The sequence below is a fragment of the Panthera tigris genome, chromosome C2, assembly GCF_018350195.1.
Source record: "Panthera tigris isolate Pti1 chromosome C2, P.tigris_Pti1_mat1.1, whole genome shotgun sequence".
Taxonomy (NCBI): Eukaryota; Metazoa; Chordata; class Mammalia; order Carnivora; family Felidae; genus Panthera; species Panthera tigris.
In genome coordinates this window covers 61009585-61028978 of record NC_056668.1, presented here as the reverse complement: position 1 = coordinate 61028978, position 19394 = coordinate 61009585, and the positions used below count along the sequence as shown (strand labels likewise).

General features: G+C 37.2%; 1 long non-coding RNA gene across 1 annotated transcript in view; it reads left to right on the top strand.

The window, feature by feature from the left end:
• LOC122230488 overlaps positions 1 to 19394 on the top strand; it is a 115593-nt gene that overhangs the window by 81685 nt on the left and 14514 nt on the right. Inside the window, exon 3 of the long non-coding RNA XR_006207467.1 lies at positions 15923 to 15959. This is a non-coding gene — a long non-coding RNA (uncharacterized LOC122230488). The remainder of the gene's footprint in view (positions 1 to 15922; positions 15960 to 19394) is intronic.

The window sequence follows — 19394 nt, the reverse complement described above, 5'->3', positions numbered from 1 at the left end:
CTAGAGCTGTGAGAAAGAATATGTTCTATGCCTCCAAATCTCTTCTGGTATTTGCTAGGAAACTCTGGTGTTCCTTAGCTTATAGAAGTATCACCCTGATTTCTGCTTTCATCTTCACATGGTATTCTCCCTGTTAGCTCTGTGTCCAAATTTCCCCATTTTATAAGGACACCAGTCATACTGTATTAGCGATCTGCCCTTCTCCCATATGATCTCATCTTAACTAATTACATCTACACAACCTTATTTCCCAAAGAGGTCATGTTTTGAGGTACTTAGGATCAAAACTTCAATATGTGAACTTTTTTGGGGGGGGGGATGTGATTCAAGCCATAACAACAAGGAAGACAAGGCTCATAACCTGCTTCAAGCAATGAATATAATAGGCTATAGAACAATTCCAGAGACCGTAACAATTACTGGAACTCCACAGATAAGCCTCTCAAAATTTTCAAACCCAACTCAGATGTATATGTGATACAGAACAAGTCATTTGCTTCTTTCCAACTTGCTAACTCTCTGTTGTGGCCATGTTATCAATCTGAGAGATCTATTTATTAAGTTTTACTTGTAGATGCCCTTAACTAAATAGGTCATTGAAGTGGAACAATTTGCTTTATTAAATATTCATATTATATCTATTTGTCATATTAGTTCCCGTGTGATATCACAGGCATATTTATAGAAAACACTCATATATAATGAAACAAAATATCAGCTACTGAAAATATAAATCACATTTCTCATATAATATGTTTATTTAAAAATATTAACCAAGAAACTCTAGTAAATCCAAAGAAGACACTAACATTAAGCTGTATAATCATACTTGATGGTAAGCAGATTCATCTGCCTCATGTGACAGTCTTCTTGGCAGTTTGGCTGAGCTTGTCACCAGCCTCAAGCTACACTAACATTTCTACTTCTACATTCAAGGTAGATATTCTAATCTTTCATATTTTACCTCATCATTTGAATTTAGTAACTGCTTCCCCCAAATGACTGGGGGACTGACTAAGAGACTTGCAGAGTTGCTGGAATAGTTGAGGTGAAAAAGATAAGATATAATTTAAGAGATGAAATATCGGATCCCTGCCTATCACTGGAGCTCAGCCTAAAATCTGCTAGGACATGTGGTTGTCTAGCAACCAACTAATGTCCTATAATGATCTACAAATTGATGCCTGTGCTGAGTGAATGTTCTTGTCCAAACCCAAAGCTTTATATAGTTAATTGAAAGCTAATGTCCTCATTAGCGGCTGTTAGGGAGGCTCAACAAGTGTATTTTGCATGTGCTAAGTGTTGAATATTTATTAGATATGTTGTTTAATACAGAGTAGGAGGAACTGGACAATCCATCTAGTGGCAACTGTGAGAATGAAATGGTAGTTTGGAATTGTTCAATCCCTAAATGTGTTCGGGAGAGTTGATACCCACCTTACAGTTCACTACAACTGCCTTAATCTACCTTAATCTACATTGTATCTTTGTTTTTGTTGTTGTTGTTGTTGTTGTTTTGTTTTTTTGTTTTTTTCTTATCAGGGTCCCAGTATTATGAAGTCTGGACTGCTTCCAACCTGATAGGTAGTGTTCAGACTTGATACCCTATTATCTATGGTTCATCATAAAATTAGCAGAAAGAAAATGAACCTTTGTAGATGGATTCTATAAGGTCATGAGGTGGATATTAAAATAAGGATTAAATTTAACATACATTAAAATTTAAGATTATTATGTTTGGCTTAATTTCTGCTCACACAACCACCCTCAGCTTCCAGGAGTCACCCTGACCATGTTCTCTTTTGATTTTTTTTTAAATCTTTTTTTAAAAAAAGATAGCTACTTTAAGAAAAAACCACCAAAATCTAAATAAGTGATTGATACTTACAAAAATTATTCAGTTGATATGCTGACCATCTATTATGAATTTAGGATTATGCTAGACTTCTGTGGGGGATAAAAGAGAAGTATGCATGCAACTTCTCCTCCGCCACCAAGTAACCCACCTTCCTGGCACATAGAACAATTAAAAAAATAAAGTAGGGTCCTTTCACGGTGTTCTCACAGAACCCAGAATAGCCTTACTTAATTCTATCTTTTCTGATAGGGTTTCTTCAGGTCAAGGACAGTGTTTTGCAGCATGTGTGAATATAGTACTAAAAACATAGTAGGTGTTTAGTAAGTATTTGCTGAATGCATGAATGATTCTTTCATACTTTCTCATCCATTCCGAGTCTGTAAACACCTGTTTGTGATGCTTCTAGCTAAGCTTAAGAACATCTCTATGACTATTGAAAAGAAAAGTCTACATGAAATTAATACCCTAGGTTGGTGTCAAAACCCTGCCTTATTAGTGACCTCAACTAATCAACCTAGACATCAAATCTCTCCATCATATGCATATGAAAATATGTACAACCTTGGATTTTAAAATAGAAAATTATTCAGGCTTCTGATGTAGAAAACATAATTCTCTTGTGTCTATAGTTCTGTCCAGAGATGAGTGGCAACAGCTACTACATTCTTGAATAAAGATCTTTATTCATGTTTGAAAAACAGTACAGACTTCGAAACCATGTATGCTTCAAAGACTTGTGCTTTTTAAGCTTTGAACTGATTAGTAACATTATTAAATGTTCTAGGTTTTCAGCAATCAGAATCTTTGGAAGCATTAGTATTGTTTTCTTTCTCTCTATCCCTTTGAAATTCTCTTTCTTGCTTTTTTTTTGCACCTTGTTCCCTCACCTAGTCCCTAAATTCTCTCCATCTCAGAGGGATATTTTTGCTATTATTACTATTGATTATTATTATTTAATTAGAACTTTGTTCTTTAATTTTAAACTGATACTTCTTTCTTTCAAAAAATAACTAAATTCAGTTGCTTTTTAATCATATAACTCTGTTTTGTATTTTTCTTCCAAGATTTTAAATTCAAGTTAGTTAACATTCAATTGTGTATTTCATCTCAGTAGCTCTCGATGTTTTTTTTAGTGTTCCTAAAAAGTCTTTTCAAAGCAAAGTATTGTAGTGCAAAAAATGCATACTTTGCAAATGCAAAAATTAAAAAATTGACTTCACTAAAGACATGATTTGCCTAGACAAAGAAGGGAATTTTTTTTAGACACAGCAGAGCTACAAGTCAAGTGTCTCCATGGCTTTTTAAATATATTTTTTACCCTAAACACAAATCCTAAATGTTACACCTGGCAATAAAGCTGTGCTCTCCTACATAAATGACAACCCTAGTAATAAAATAATAATATACCTGCTACATATCAGGCTCATTCTCTCTTTCCCCCCTACCCCACACACCCAACTGTAAGATATCATTACAGTTATTTCTAGAAAAATGAAAACAAAAGCCAGGAGTCACAGCTAGTAACTGATAGCAGTAAAAGTAAACTCCTTTCTTACTTCCTTTTTTGAGCTTATTTATTTATTTTGAGAGAGAGTGTGGGAGAAGCAGAGAGAGGAGAGAGATTGAATCCCAAGCAGGCTCTGCACTATCAGCACAGAGCCAGATACAGAGCTTGGAAGTCACGAACCATGATATCATGACCTGAGCCAAAATCAAGAGTCAGACACCCAACTGAGCCACCCAAGCACCCCAGCAGGAAAAGTAAACTGATGATGTTAACTCCACAATCCTTACCGAATTTTTCAAATTCTTTAAAAAAAAAACACCCAGAATTCCTTAGGACCTCAAATTCAAATTTCCAGCCAGTCAGACCAATATTTATTTGGTTTCCTAATACACACACACACACACACACACACACACTATACACTATTTATTTACCATACTTTATATACTATATACTATATATATGGTACTATTCTCAGTCCTAGTACATAAAGAAATCCATATATTATAGATTTATTTTTTACATTTAAGCATATTTTCCTGAAAGCTTTTTTTTTTATCACCTTAACCATTTTGTAAAATTTTAATTCCAGTGTAGTTAACATACAGTGTTATAGTAGTTTCAGGTGTACAATACAGTGATCCAACAATTCAATACATTACTCAGTGCTCATCTTAGTGTACTAATTCTCTTCACCTATTTCACCCATTCCCCAAACCACTTCCCCTCTGGGAACCATCAGTTTGTTCCTTACAGTTAAGAGTCTATTTTTTGGTTTGCGTCTTTTTCTTTTGTTTCTTAAATTCCAAAAATGAGTGGAATGGCATTTGTCTTTCTGCGGCTGGTTTATTTAACTTAGAATGATACCCTCTAGATCAATCCATGTTGTTGCAAATGGCAAAATTTCATACATTTTTTAATAGCTGTAATTGATATAATACTCCATTGTATAAATACACCACGTCTTTATCCATCCATCTACTGATAAACACTTGAGTTGCTTCCATTGTAAATTGTAAATAATGCTCACCAACACTACTTGTTTCTTGTGTTTTTTTATTTTAGCCATTCTGAAAGGTGTGACGTGATATCTCATTATGGCTTTGATTGCATTTCTGTAATGATGAGTGATGTTGAGCATCATTTCATGTGTCTGTTGGCCATCTATATGTCTTCCTTAGAAAAATGTCTGTTCATGTTCTGCCCTTTTTAAGTTGGATTATTTAGAGGGGATTGGTGTTGAGTTGTGTAAGTGCTTTACATATTTTGGATACTAACCCTTCATCAGATGTTATTTGCAAATATCTTCAGTAGGTTGTCTTTTAGTTTTGTTGATTGTTTCCTTTGCTGTAAAGCTATTTTTATCTTGATGAAGTACCAATAGTTCATTTTTGCTTTTGTTTCCCTTGCCTGAGGAGATAAATCTAGAAAAATGCTGCTACAGCTGATGTCAGAGAAATTACTGCGTGTGTTCTCTTTTAGGATTTTTATGGTTTCAAACCTCACATTTAGGTCCTTAATCCACTCTGAGTTTATTTTTGTGTATGAGGTAAGAAAGTCATCCAGTTTCATTCTTCTGCATGTTGCTGTCCTGTTTTCCCAACACCATTTGTTGAAGAGACTATCTTTTTCCCATTGCCTATTCTTGCCTCCTTGGTCAAAAATTAATTGATCATATGATCATGGGTTTATTCCTGGGCTCTTTATTCTGTTTTATTGATTTATGTGTCTATTTTTGTGCCAGTGGCCATACTGTTTTGATTATTATAGCTTTGCAGTATATCTTGAAATCTGGGATTGTCATATCTCTAATTTTGTTCTTCTTTTTCAAGGTTGCGTTGGCTATTTGGGTTCTTTTTTGCTTCCATACAAATTTTAGGATTGTTTATTATAGCTATGTGAAAAATGCTCTTGTATTTTGATATAAATTGCATTAAATCTGTAAATTGCTTTGGGAAGAATGGACATTTTAACAATATTTGTTCTTCCAAACCATGAGCATGGAATATCTTTCCATTTGTTTGTTATCTTCAATTTTTCATTAGTGTTTGTTTGTTATATTTTAGAGAGAGAGAGAAAGAAAGAGAGAGCCCACACTAAGGAGAGAGGCAGAGGGAGACAGAGAGAGAATCTTAAGCAGGCTCCATGCTCAGCAAGCCTGACACTGGGCTCAATCCCATGATCCTGGGATCATGATCTGGGCTGAAATCAAGAGCCAGATCCACAACCAACTGAGCTACCCAGGCACTCCCATCAAAGTTTTATAGCTCTCAGAGTATAGCTCTTCCATTTCCTTGGCTAAGTTTATTCTTAGGTATTTTATTATCTTTGTAAATGGGATTGTTTTAATTTCTCTTTCTGTTGGTTTATTATTAGTGTATCAAGATGCAATGAATTTCTGCATATTGATTTTGTATCCTGTGACCTTACTGAATTCATTTATTATCTCTAGTAGTTTTATGGTCATCTTACTGGTTTCCTATATAGAGTATCATGTCATCTTCAAATAGTGAAAGTTTTACTTCTTCCTTGCCAATATGGAAGTTCTATTTCTTCCTTGCCTTTTACTTCTTTTTCTTGTCTGATTGCTGTGGCTATGATTTTGAGTACTATATTGAATAAAAGTGGAGAGAGTGGACATTCTTGTATTGTTTTTGACCTTAAGTGAAAAGCTCTCAAGTTTTTCACCATTGCTTGTATTAGCTGTGGGTTTTTCATGTATGGCCTTTATTGAGGTATATTCCCTCTAAGTCTACTTTGTTAAGGGTTTTTTATCATGAATGGATGTTCTACTTCATTGAGCTTTTTTGCATTGTGGTGAATGATTTTTGTAATATATTGTTGGTTTTGGTTTGCTATTTGTTGAAGATTTTTACATCTATGTTCATCAGAGAGAGTGGCTTGTAGTTCTCTTTTTCTGTAGTGTCCTTATCTGGTTTTGGTGTTAGGGTAATGCTGGCCTCATAGAATGAATTTGGAAGCTTTACTTCCTCTTCTATTTTTTGGAATGGTGTCAGAAGAATTGATATTAATTCTTCTTTAAATGTTTGGTAGAATTCATCTGTGAAGCTGTGTGGTCCTGAACTTTTGATTGTAGGGAGATTTTTGATTATTGATTCTATTTCATTGCTGGTAATCAGGCTGTTCAAATTTTTTATTTCTTCCGATTCAGTTTTGGGAGGTTTATGTTTCTAGGAATTTATCCATTTTTCTACATTGTCCAATTTGGTGGCATATAATTTTTCATAATCTTCTCTTATAATCTTTTGTATCTCTGTGGTGTTTGTTATTTCTCCTCTTTATTTCTGATTTTGACTTTTTTTTTTTTTTTTTTGATGAGTCTAGCTAAAGGTTTATCAATTTTGTTGATTGTTTCAAAGAACCAGCTCCTGGTTTCATCAATATGTTCTATTGTTTTTTCAGTTTCTATTTCATTTATTTCTGTTAGTCTAATCTTTTTTAATTTCCCCCTCCCCTGCCACTGGGGATTTGTTTGTTCTTCTTTTTCTAGCTCCTTTATGTGTAACATTAGGTTGTTTGAGATTTTTCTTGCTTCATGAAGTAGGCCTGTATTGCTATACACTTCCCTCGTAAGACAGATTTTGCTGCATCCTCAAAATTTTGGACCATTGTGTTTTCATTTTCATTTGTCTACATGTATTTTTTTATTTACTCTGATTTCTTGGTTGACCTATTCATTGTTTAGTAGCATGTTATTTAACCTCCATGTATGTATGTTCTTTCTAGATATTTTTTCTTGTGGTTGATTTTTAATTTCATTGCATTGTGGTCAGAAAAGATGCATGGTATCTTTTCTTGTGGTTGATTTTTAATTTCATAGCATTGTGGTCAGAAAAGATGCATGGTATGACTCTAATTCTTTTTAAATTTGTTGAGATTTATTTTGTGGCCTAATACGTGATCTACTCTGGACAGTGGTCCATGTACACTTAAAGAGAATGTGCATTCTGTTGTTTTAGGATGGAATGTTCTGAATATATCTGTTAGGTCCATCTGGCCCAAAAGTGTCATTCAAAGCTATTGTTTCCTTGTTGATTTTCTGTTTGCATGATCTATCCATTGTTATAAGTCGGGTGTTAAAGTCCCCTATTATTACTGTATTACTATTGATTACTTTCTTTATGCTTGTTATTAGCTGCTTTATGCATTTGGGTGTTCATGTTGGTGCATAAACATTTACAATTGTTATATCTTCTTGTTGGTTTGTTCCCTTTATGACTATACAGTGTACTTATTTGTCTCTTGTTACAGTCTTATTTTAAAGTCTATTTTGTCTAATATAAATATTGCTACCCAGCTTTCCTTTCACTTCTATTTGCATGATAAATGCTGTTCTATCCTTTCACTTTTAATCTGCACATGTCTTTAGGTCTGAAATGAGTCTCTAGTAGGCAGCATATAGATGGCTCCTGCTTTTTTATTCATTCTGTCACCCTATGTCTTTTGATTAAAGCATTTAGTCAATTTATAATCAAAGTAATTATTGATAGGTATGTACGTACTGCCATTTTGTTATTTTATGGTCACTTTTGGAGTTCTCTGTTACTTTCTTCTCTTGCTCTCTTCTCTCACAGTTTGCTGATTTCCTTAAGGATATACTTGGATTCCTTTCTCTTCATTTTTCATGTATCTATTACTCATTTTTGATTTGTGGTTACCATTACATCTACATATAACATCTTATGCACATAGCAATCTATACTTAAAGTTGATGGTTCCTTAAGTTTGAAACTATTCCTTACTCTTCTCCCCTCCATGTTTTAGGTATATGGTGTCATAGTTTATATCCTTTTATTTGTGAATCCCTTCACTAGTTTTTATAGATATACTTAATTTTACTGCTGTTGTGCTTCCTACTTTTCTTACTCCTCCTTATGGTCTATCCTTTCCACTTAAAGAGTCTCCTTAACATTTCTTGTAGGGCTGGTTTAGTGGTCATGAATTCCTTTAACTTTTATTTGTCTGAGAAATTCTTTCTTCTTCTGTTCTGAATTATAGCTTTTCTGGATAGAGTATTCTTGGCTGCTGGTTTTCTTCCTTTCAGCACTTTGAATATATCATGCCACTTTCTGGCTTGCAAAGGTTCTGCTGAAAAATCAGCTGATAGACTTAAGGGATTTCCCTTGTATGTAACTGTTTTCTCTTGCTCTTTTTGAAATTATCATCTCATCACTACTTTTTTCCATTTTAATTGCTATGTGTCTTAGTGTGGACCTCATTGGGTTAATATTGTTGGGAGCTCTCTGTGCCTACTGGATCTAGATTTCTGTTTCCTTCCTCAGATACAGAAAGTTTACAGCTATTATTTCTTCAAAACAGTTTTCTGCCCCCTTTTCTCTCTTCTCCTTCTGGGATCACTATAATGTGAATGTTATTATGCTTGATGGTGTCACTAAGTTCCTTAAGTTGCTTTCCATTTTTTTAGTATGAATTTTATTGTCAAATTGGTTTCCATACAACACCCAGTGCTCATCCCAAACAGGTGCCCTCAATGCCCATCACCCACTTTCCCTTCCCTCCCACCCCCTATCAACACTCAGTTTATGGTTTGGCTCCCTCCCTAAGTTTTTTTTTTTCTTTCCTGTCCCCCATGGGTTTCTGTTAAGTTTCTCAGTATCCACCTAAGAGTGAAAACATATGGTATCTGTCATTCTCTGTATGACTTATTTCACTTAGCATAACACTCTCCAGTTCCATCCACGTTGCTACAAAAGGCCATATTTCAGTCTTTCTCATTGCCAAGTAGTATTCCATTGTGTATATAAACCACAATTTCTTTATCCATTCATCAGTTGATGGACATTTAGGCTCTTTCCATAATTTGGCTATTGTTGAGAGTGCTGCTATAAACATTGGGGTACAAGTGCCCCTATGCATCAGCACTCCTGTATCCCTTGGGTAAATTCCTAGCAGTGCTATTCCTGGGTCATAGGGTAGATCTATTCTTAATTTTTTGAGGAACCTCCACACTGTTTTCTTGAGTGGCTGCACCAGTTTGCATTCCCACTAACAGTGTAAGAGGGTTTCCATTTCTCCACATCCTCGCCACCATCTATCATCTCCTGACTTGTTCATTTTAGCCACTCTGACTGGCGTGAGGTGGTATTTGAGTGTGGTTTTGATTTGTATTTCCCTGATGAGGAGCGACATTGAGCATCTTTTCATGTGCCTGTTGGCCATCTGGATGTCTTCTTTAGAGAAGTGTCTATTCATGTTTTCTGCCCATTTCTTCACTGGATTATTTGTTTTTCAGGTGTGGAGTTTGGTGAGTTCTTTATAGATTTTGGATACTAGCCCATTGTCCGATATGTCATTTTTAAATATCTTTTCCCATTCCATTGGTTGCCTTTTAGTTTTGTTGATTGTTTCCTTTGCAGTGCAGAAGCTTTTTATCTTCATGAGGTCCCAATAGTTCATTTTTGTTTTTAATTACCTTGCCTTTGGGGATGTGTCAAGTGAGAAATTGCTGCAGCTGAAAAACTAAAAGGCAACCAACAGAATGGGAGAAGATATTTGCAAATGATGTATCGGATAAAGGGTTAGTATCCAAACTCTACAAAGAACTTATCAAACTCAACATCCAAAAACCAAATAATCCAGTGAAGAAGTGGGTAAAAGACATGAATACACACTTCTCCAAAGAAGACATCCAGATGGCCAACCAACACAGGAAAAAATGCTCAACATCACTCATCATCAGGGAAATACAAATCAAAACCACCATGAGATACCACCTTACACCTGTCAGAATGGCTAACATTAACAACTCAGGCAACAATAGATGTTGGTGAGGATGCAGAGAAAGAGGATCTCTTTTGCATTGTTGGTGGCAATGCAAGCTGGTGCAGCCACTCTGGAAAACAGTATGGAGGCTCCTCAAAAACTAAAAATAGAACTACCCTACGACCCAGCAATTGCACTACTAGGCATTTATCCACAGGATACAGGTGTGCTGTTTCGAAGGGACACATGCACCCCCATGTTTATAGCAGCACTATCAACAATAGCCAAAGTATGGAAAGAGCCCAAATGTCCATCGATGGATGAACGGATAAAGAAGATGTGGTATATATATATACAATGGAGTATTACTCGGCAATCAAAAAGAATGAAATCTTACCATTTGCAACTATGTGGATGGAACTGGAGGGTATTATGCTAAGTGAAATTAGTCAGTGAGAGAAAGAAAAAAATCATATGACTTAACTCATATGAGAACTTTAAGAGACAAAACAGATGAACATAAAGCAAGGAAAGTAAAAATAACATAAAAACAGGAAGGGGGACAAAACAGAAGAAATTCATAAAAATGGAGAACAAACTGAGGGTCGCTGGAGGGGTGGTGGGAGGAGGGATGGGCTAAATGGGTAAGAGGCATTAAGGAATCTACTACTGAAATCATTGCTTCACTATATGCTAACTAATTTCAATGTAAATTAAAAAAAATAAAGTTAAAAAAAAAAGAAATTGCTGCGTTTGAAGTCAGAGAGGTTTCTTCCTGCTTTCTCCTCTAGAGTTTTGATGGTTTCCTGTCTCACATTCAGGTCCTTTATCCATTTTGAGTTCATTTTTGTGAATGGTGTAAGAAAGTGGTCTAGTTACATTCTTCTGCATGTTGCTGTCCAGTTCTCCCAGCACCATTTGTTAAAGAAACTGTTTTCCATTGGATATTCTTTCCTGCTTTGTCAAAGATTACTTGGCCATACTTTTGTGGGTCTAATTATGGGGTTTCTATTATATTCCATTGGTCTTTGTGTCTGTTTTTGTGCCAATACCATGCTGTCTTCGTGATTACAGCTTTGTAGTAGAGACTAAAGTCTGGGATTGTGATGCCTCCTGCTTTGGTCTTCTTCTTCAAAATTATTTTGGCTATTTGGGGTCTTTTGTGGTTCCATACAAATTTTAGGATTGCTTGTTCTAGCTTCGAGAAGAATGCTGGTGCAATTTTGATTGGGATTGCATTGAATGTGTAGATAGCTTTGGGTGGTATTGACATTTTAACAATATTTATATTGTTAAATATATAATATAAATATAAATATATTTATATTTATATTAAGAATATTTATTCTTCCAATCCATGAGCATGGGATGTTTTTCCATTTCTTTATATCATCTTCAATTTCCTTCATAAGCTTTCCATAGTTTTCAGCATACAGATATTTTACATCTTTGGTTAGGTTTATTTCTAGGTACTTTAGGATTCTTGGTGCAATTGTGAATGGGATCAGTTTCGTTATTTGTTTTTCTGTTGCGTCATTGTTAGTGTATAACAATGCAACTGATTTCTGTACATTGATTTTGTATCCTGCGACTTTGCTGAATTCATGTATCAGTTCTAGCAGACTTTTGGGGGAGTCTATCGGATTTTCCATGTATAATATCATGTCATCTGCAAAAAGTGAAAGCTTGACTTCATCTTTGCCAATTTTGATGCCTTTGATTTCCTTTTGTTGTCTGATTGCTGATAATAGCACTTTTAACACTATGTTAAACAACAGCGGTGAGAGTGGACATCTCTGTTGTGTTCCTGATCTCAGGGAGAAAGCTCTCAGTTTTTCCCCATTGAGGATGATATTAGCTGTGGGCTTTTCATAAATGGCTTTTATGATGTGTAAGTATGTTCCTTCTATCCTGACATTCTCAAGGGTTTTTATTAAGAAAGGATGTTGAATTTTTTCAAATGCTTTTTCCTGCATCAATTGCCAGGATCATATGGTTCTTATCTTTTCTTTTATTAATTTGATGTATAGCATTGTTTGATTTGAGAATGTTGAACCAGTCCTGCAGCCCAGGAATGACTCCTACTTGATCATGGTGAATAATTCTTTTTATATGCTGTTGAATTTGATTTGCTAGTATTTTATTGAGAATTTTTGCAACCAAATTCATCAGGGATATTGGTCTGTAGTTCTCTTTTTTTACTGGGTCTCTGGTTTAGGAATCAAAGTAATGCTGGCTTCATAGAATGAGTCTGGAAGTTTTCCTTCCCTTTCTATTTTTTGGAAGAGCTTAAGAAGGATAGGTATTATCTCTGCTTTAAATGTCTGGTAGAATTCCCCTGGGAGGCCATCTGGTCCTGGACTCTTATTTGTTGGGAGATTTTTGATAACTGATTCAGTTTCTTCGCTGGTTACGGGTCTGTTCAAGCTTTCTATTTCCTCCTGATTGAGTTTTGTGTGTGTGTGTGGGTGCTTAGGAATTTGTCCATTTCTTCCAGGTTGTCCAGTTTGTTGCATATAATCTTTCATAGTATTCCCTGACAATTGCTTGTATTTCTGAAGGATTGGTTGTAATAATTCCATTTTCATTCATGATTTTATCTATTTGGGTCATCTCCCTTTTCTTTTTGAGAAGCCTGGCTAGAGGTTTATTGATTTTGTTTATTTTTTTCAAAAAACCATCTCTTGGTTTCATTGATCTGGTCTACAGTTTTTTTTTAGATCCTATATTGTTTATTTCTGCTCTGATCTTTATTATTTCTCTTCTTCTGCTGGGTTTGGGGTGTCTTTGCTGTTCTGCTTCTATTTCCTTTAGGTGTGCTATTAGATTTTGTATTTGGGATTTTTCTTGTTTCTTGAGATAGGCCTGGATTGCAATGTAGTTTCCTCTCAGGACTGCCTTTGCTGCATCCCAAAGCGTTTGGATTGTTGTATTTTCATCTTCATTTGTTTCCATATATTTTTAAAATTTCCTCTCTAATTGCCTGGCTGACCCATTCATTCGTTAGTAGGGTGTTCTTTAACCTCCATGCTTTTGGAGGTTTTCCAGACTATTTCCTGTGGTTGATTTCAAGCTTCATAGCATTGTGGTCTGAAAGTATGCACGGTATGATCTCAATTCTTGTATACTTATGAAGGGCTGTTTTGTGACCCAGTATGTGATCTATCTTGGAGAATATTCCATGTGCACTTGAGAAGAAAGTATATTCTGTTGCTTTGGGATGCAGAGTTCTAAATATATCTGTCAAGTCCATCTGATCCAATGTATCATTCAGGGCCCTTGTTTCTTTATTGATCCTGTGTCTAGATTATCTATCCATTACTCTCAATAGAGTATTAAAGTCCCCTGCAATTACCACATTCTTATCAATAAGGTTGCTTGTGTTTGTGATTGTTTTATATATTTGGGGGCTCCCATATTTGGCACACAGACATTTATAATTGTTAGCTCTTCCTGATGGATAGACCCTGTAATTATTATATAATGCCCTTCTTCATCTCTCGTTACAGCCTTTAAAGTCTAGTTTGTCTGGTATAAGTATGGCTACTCCAGCTTTCTTTTGATTTCTAGTAGCATGATAGATAGTTCTCCATCCCCTCACTTTCAATCTGAAGGTGTCCTCAGGTCTAAAATGAATCTCTTGTAGACAGCAAATAGACGGGTCTTGGTTTTTTATCTATTCTGATACCCTATGTCTTTTGGTTGGAGCATATAGTCCATTTACATTCAGTGTTATTATAGAAAGATATGGGTTTAGAGTCATTGTGATGTCTGTAGGTTTCATGCTTGTAGAGATGTCTCTGGTACTTTGTCTCACAGGATCCCCCTTAGGATCTCTTGTAGGGCTGGGTTAGTGGTGATGAATTCCTTCAGTTTTTGTTTGTTTGGGAAAGACCTTTATCTCTCCTTCTATCCTGAATGACAGACTTGCTGGATAAAGGATTCTCAGCTGCATATTTTTTTTCTGTTCATCACATCGAAGATTTCCTGCCATTCCTTTCTGGCCTGCCAAGTTTCAGTAGATAGATCTGCCACTAGTTTTATGGGTCTCCCTTTATAAGTTAGAGCATGTTTATCCCTAGCTGCTTTCAGAATTTTCTCTTTATCCTTGTATTTTGCCAGTTTCACTATGATATGTCTTGCAGAAGATCGATTCAAATTACGTCTGAAGGGAGTTCTCTGTGTCTATTGGATTCAATGCCTTTTTCCTTCCCCAGATCAGGAAAGTTCTCAACTATGATTTGTTCAAGTACACCTTCAGCCCCTTTCTCTCTCTCTTCCTCTTCTGGAATTCTTATTATGTGGATATTGTTCCATTGGATTGTATCACTTAGTTCTCTAATTCTCCCCCTCATACTCCTGAATTTTTTTATCTTTTTCTCAGCTTCCTCTTTTTCCATAATTTTATCTTCAAATTCACCTATTCTCTCAGCTGTCTTTTCAATCTGAGCTGTGGTCGCCTTCATTTTATTTTGCACCCATTTATAGCATTTTTTAGCTCCTCATGACTATTTCTTAGTCCCTTGATCTCTGTAGCAATAGATTCTCTGCTGTCCTGTATACTTTTTTCAAGCCCAGCAATTAATTTTATGACTATTATTTTAAATTCATGTTCCATTATATTGCTTAAATCATTTTTGATCAATTCGTTAGCTGTTGCTACTTCCTGGAGTTTCTTTTGAGGAGAATTCTTCTGTTTTGTCATTTTGGATAGTCCCTGGAGTGGCGTGGAACTGCAGGGCACTTCCCCTGTGCTGTCTGGAGTAACTTTTGTTGGTGGGCGGGGCTGCAGTCAGACCCGATGTCTGCCCCCAGCCCACCGCTGGGGCCACAGTCAGACTGGTGTGTACCTTATCATCTCCTCTCCTAGGGGCAGGACTCACTGTGGAGTGCTGTGGCCCCTGTCTGGGCTACTTGCACACTGCCAGGCTTGTGGTGCTGCTTTGACAAGATCTGGCATATTAGCCAGGGTGGATCCACGAAGATGCACAGGGATGGTAGAGACAGGCTTAGCTCACTTTGCAGTCGGTGGTCCCCTGCGGGAGGGGCCCTGCAGCACCGGGAGGGAGGCAGAGCCATTGGAGGGATGGATTCACAGAAGCACAGCGTTGGCTGTTTGTGTGGTACAAGCAAATTTGGTGATGGGAACTGGTTCCCTTTGGGATTACAGCTGGGGGATGGGAGAGGGAGATGGCGCTGGCCAGCACCTTGCTTCCCTGCCAATCTGAGCTCCGTCTTCTGGGGCTCGACACCTCTCCCTCCCAGTGTCCTCTCGCCCTCCCACTCTCCGAGCAGAGCTGTTGACTTTTAACATTCCAGATATTAAGTCCTGCTGGCTGTCAGAACTCACACAGTCTGGCCCCTCCGCTTTTGCAAGCCAGACTCTGGGGCTCTGCCTTGCCAGGTGGGCTGCCCCTCCACTGCCCCGGCTCCCTCCCACCAGTCCATGTAGCGTGCACTGCCTCTCTTCCCTTCCTACCCTCTTCCATGGGCCTCTTATCTACGCTTGGCTCTGGAGAGTCCATTCTGCTAGTCTTCTGGAGGTTTTCTGGGTTATTTAGGCAGGTGTGGGTGGAATCTAAGTGATCAGCAGGACGAGGTGAGCCCAGTGCCCTCCTATGCTGCCATCTTCCCTTCATTTTTTGTTATTATTTTCTCCTATTCAGTTTGATTGCTTTACATTACTCTGTCCTCCAGGTCACTGATCTGTTCTTCTGCTTCCTCTAGTCTACTCTTTATTCCATCTAGTGTATTGTTAATTATTGAGTTCATCATTCTGATCGGTTCTTTATGTTTTCTTTCTCTTTGTTTAGGGTCTCACTGAGGTCCTCCACTCATTTCTCAAGTCCTGTGAGTATATTTATGATTATTTTTTATTTTTTTAAGTTTAATTTATTTTGATATAGAGCACAAGTTGGGGAGGGGCAGAGGGAGAGAGAGTGAATCCCAGGTAGGCTCTGCACAGTGCTTGAACTCATGACCTAGGAGATTGTGACTTGAGCCAAAGTCAGACACTTAACTGACTGAACCACACAGGTGCCCCTATGATCATTACTTTAAATTTTCTATCAGGCATATGATTTTTTTCATTTTGCTATCTTGCTATGATTTTGTTCTGTTCTTTCATTTGGGACATAGTGTCCTCACTTATCGAATTCTCTGTGCCTTTGGGACATAGTCTTCTCATTTTATCTAACTTTTTGCATCTCTTTCTATGTCAGCTATGTTTCCTGCTCTTCAAAGTAATGGTCTTATGAAGAAGACATCCTATAGTGCTCTACAGAACAATGTCGTGTTCACCAGATCCCAGCACTTCAGGGATCTGAAGTCTCCTATGTGTATTATGTTTGCCCTACTATTGTGGTTGAGCCACTTTTGTCTTCTGTGTAGTTGTCTTCAATGGCTCTTTTGCCTGTTGTGGGTAGGATGTGGTTCCTGTATTGTTACTGGGCATGTCTAGGGCAACCTTTGGTTTGAGTTGAATCAGACCAGGAATTTGCCATAGATGCAGTAGCATCAAACTGCAGGGTACTTTCCCTGTACTGTACCCTGAGAAACTTGCTGGTTTCAGAACCAGCCCACTGTTGGTGTCCAATTGGACTCATATGTGTGGTTGTTTTCCCCTCTCACCTGGGTAGGAGTCACGTTGGAGTCCTGCTAGCCCCTGTTGGGGCTGCTTGCACACTGCCAGATTTGTGGCACTGCTTTAGATGGGCTCTTGCCAAGTTTATATACTGGAGGGGGCAGGTCTTTAGGAGGACAAGAGGTTGGAGTGCACAGTGTTAGAAAGTTTGGCAGAGAGTGTTGGTGCTGTGCTGGTTCCTGCAGGTATCTGTGTATGTAGGCTGGAGGGAGTGGGAAGGGTGGGGAGTGAAATGGCACCTGTCAGTTCTTTTGTTCCTGGAGAAGTATCCTAATGATCCTTGTTCCTCCAGTACATGCTCTTGAGATTAGTAAACAAATCTCCCTTCTGTATACCCCAGGCAGTTTTCAAACTGCTGCTTCTATGCTGTATCTCAGTGGAGCTATTTGTTGTGCTGTCCCATTAAAGGCAGAGACTCTCCTCCCAGTTCTCCCAGAGCTGAGCCCAGTGATTTTTGCAGTTCTAGGTGTTAAGCCCCACTGAAGAAATTATAAAATTTGGTCCCTCTGGTTTTCAAAGCCAAATATTAGAGGATGAGGGTTTTGTCCTTCCTCTGCCTGAAGTGCCTGGGGTCTGTTTCTTCTCTTCACATCCACAGCATCCCTCCTTCTAGTGGACAGTCCCATGAGTCCATTTAGCTCCAGACCACATCTCTTCCCTTCCTACCCTCTTCACTGTGGCCTCCTCTCTACATTTAGTGGTGGAAACTCTGTTTTGCCAGTCTTTGAGTCATTTTCTGGGTTATTTACACTGATGTGAATGTTATCTAGTTGTATTCATGGGAAAAAGTGAGCTTAGGGTTCTCCTAGTCCACCATCTTTCCTGTAAATCTGAAAGCTTTTTTTTTTTTAAACAGAATTCTTGAGATATAATTCATCTACCAGAAAATCTACCATTTAAAGTACACAATTCTGTGGTTTCTAGTATATTCACAGAATTGTGCAACCATCATCACAATCTAATTCCAGAACATTACCCCAAAAATAAATTTATCCATTAGCAGTCATTTCATTTCCTCCCACCCATAGCCACAAGCAACCACTAATCTATTTCCTCTTTCTATGGGTTTACCTATTCTGGACTTCGCATATAAATGGAATCCTACAATATGCCGTCACTTGTATATTGCTTCTTTCACTGAGCATAATGTTATTATCAAGGTTCATTCATGTCGTAGCACATGTCAATAATTGATTCCTTTTTATTGTCAGACAATAAATAGTCCATTGTATGGGCATACTCCATTTTATTTATCCATTCATCAATTGATGGATATTTGGGTTGTTTCCACTTTTTGGCTACTATAAGTAATGCTGCTATGGACATTTGTGTTCAAGTTTTGTGTGAACATATGTTTTCATTTCTTTTAGGTATAGAGCTAGGAGTGAAATTGTTGAGTCATATGGTAAATCTATGTTTAGCATTTTGAGGAACTGCCAAACTGGTTTACCAAATGTACTATTTTACATTCTGACCAGCAATGTATTAGGGTTCCAATTTCTCCACATCCAGCAAGACCCATTCTTATAACTTACCACATGAAACAGTTTAATAAGGGGTAGTTTCACACACACACACACACACACACACACACACACACAAATACAGAAAAGACTTACCAAAGGTTTACTTGTAGTGCTTGTGAATTTCTCCACAATTACAAAGGAAGAGTTCAGTGTAGCTGATATAGCTCAATTTGAGTTCTGCTCTGGAGAGCATAATATGTAAATATCAATATCAGAGGTTCTTCCTCCAAATGTATATAATTATCATTATCATAGCCATTAGTATTTTTAAAAAAACATACCAAAACTAGTGACCATTAACCATGTTCAAAGGTTACATTTTGTCATGATCCAACCTGAAGATAGCCTTTCTATCTAAATTTTCTAAATGATAGGGGCACCTGGATGGCTCAACTGGTTAAGCATCTGGCTCTTGATTTCTTCTCAGGTCATGATCTCACAGTTCATGAGTTTGAGCCCTGCAGCACAGAGCCTGCTTGGATTTTCTGTCTGCCTCTCTCTCTGCCCCTCGCGCTCATGCACTCTCTCTCTCCCTCCCTCTTTCTCTCTCTCTTTCCCTCTCAAAAAGAATAAATATTTTAAAAAGTAAATAATTAAAAGTTTAAATTGTCTAAATGATAGGCATATCAAACCATGTTCTCCACATTTCCCTACAAAACAAACAAACAAACAAACAAACAAACAAAAACAAAACAAAAACCATCTACAGGCAAAATTGGGCTTTTTGTACACATTAAGTATATGTAATCTCTAAATCTTGGACTGAAAAATGTTTAATTTAGGTATTACAGCATATTCCATGGTCTCCAGCAAAATGCTGCACATTAGGAACTTAGTAAATAGTTAGTCAATGAGGGAAGGAAGGAAGGAGGGAGAGAAGAAAAAAGAACATAAAGAAAAGGGAAGGAAGAAAGTTAGTTAAAAAATTTAAGGATTCCTCTGGAAAACAGAAAGGTAAGTATTCACTAGAGTATAAGCATATTCAGAAAGCCAGAGTGTGTACAAATTTAAGGCCCTCCAAAATGTGTGGTAGAATACCATATGTGAAGCTTCACCAATATTTGTCTATGTATGACTAGGGTTGATTATAACTGATTTTAAATAACCTGACAGATA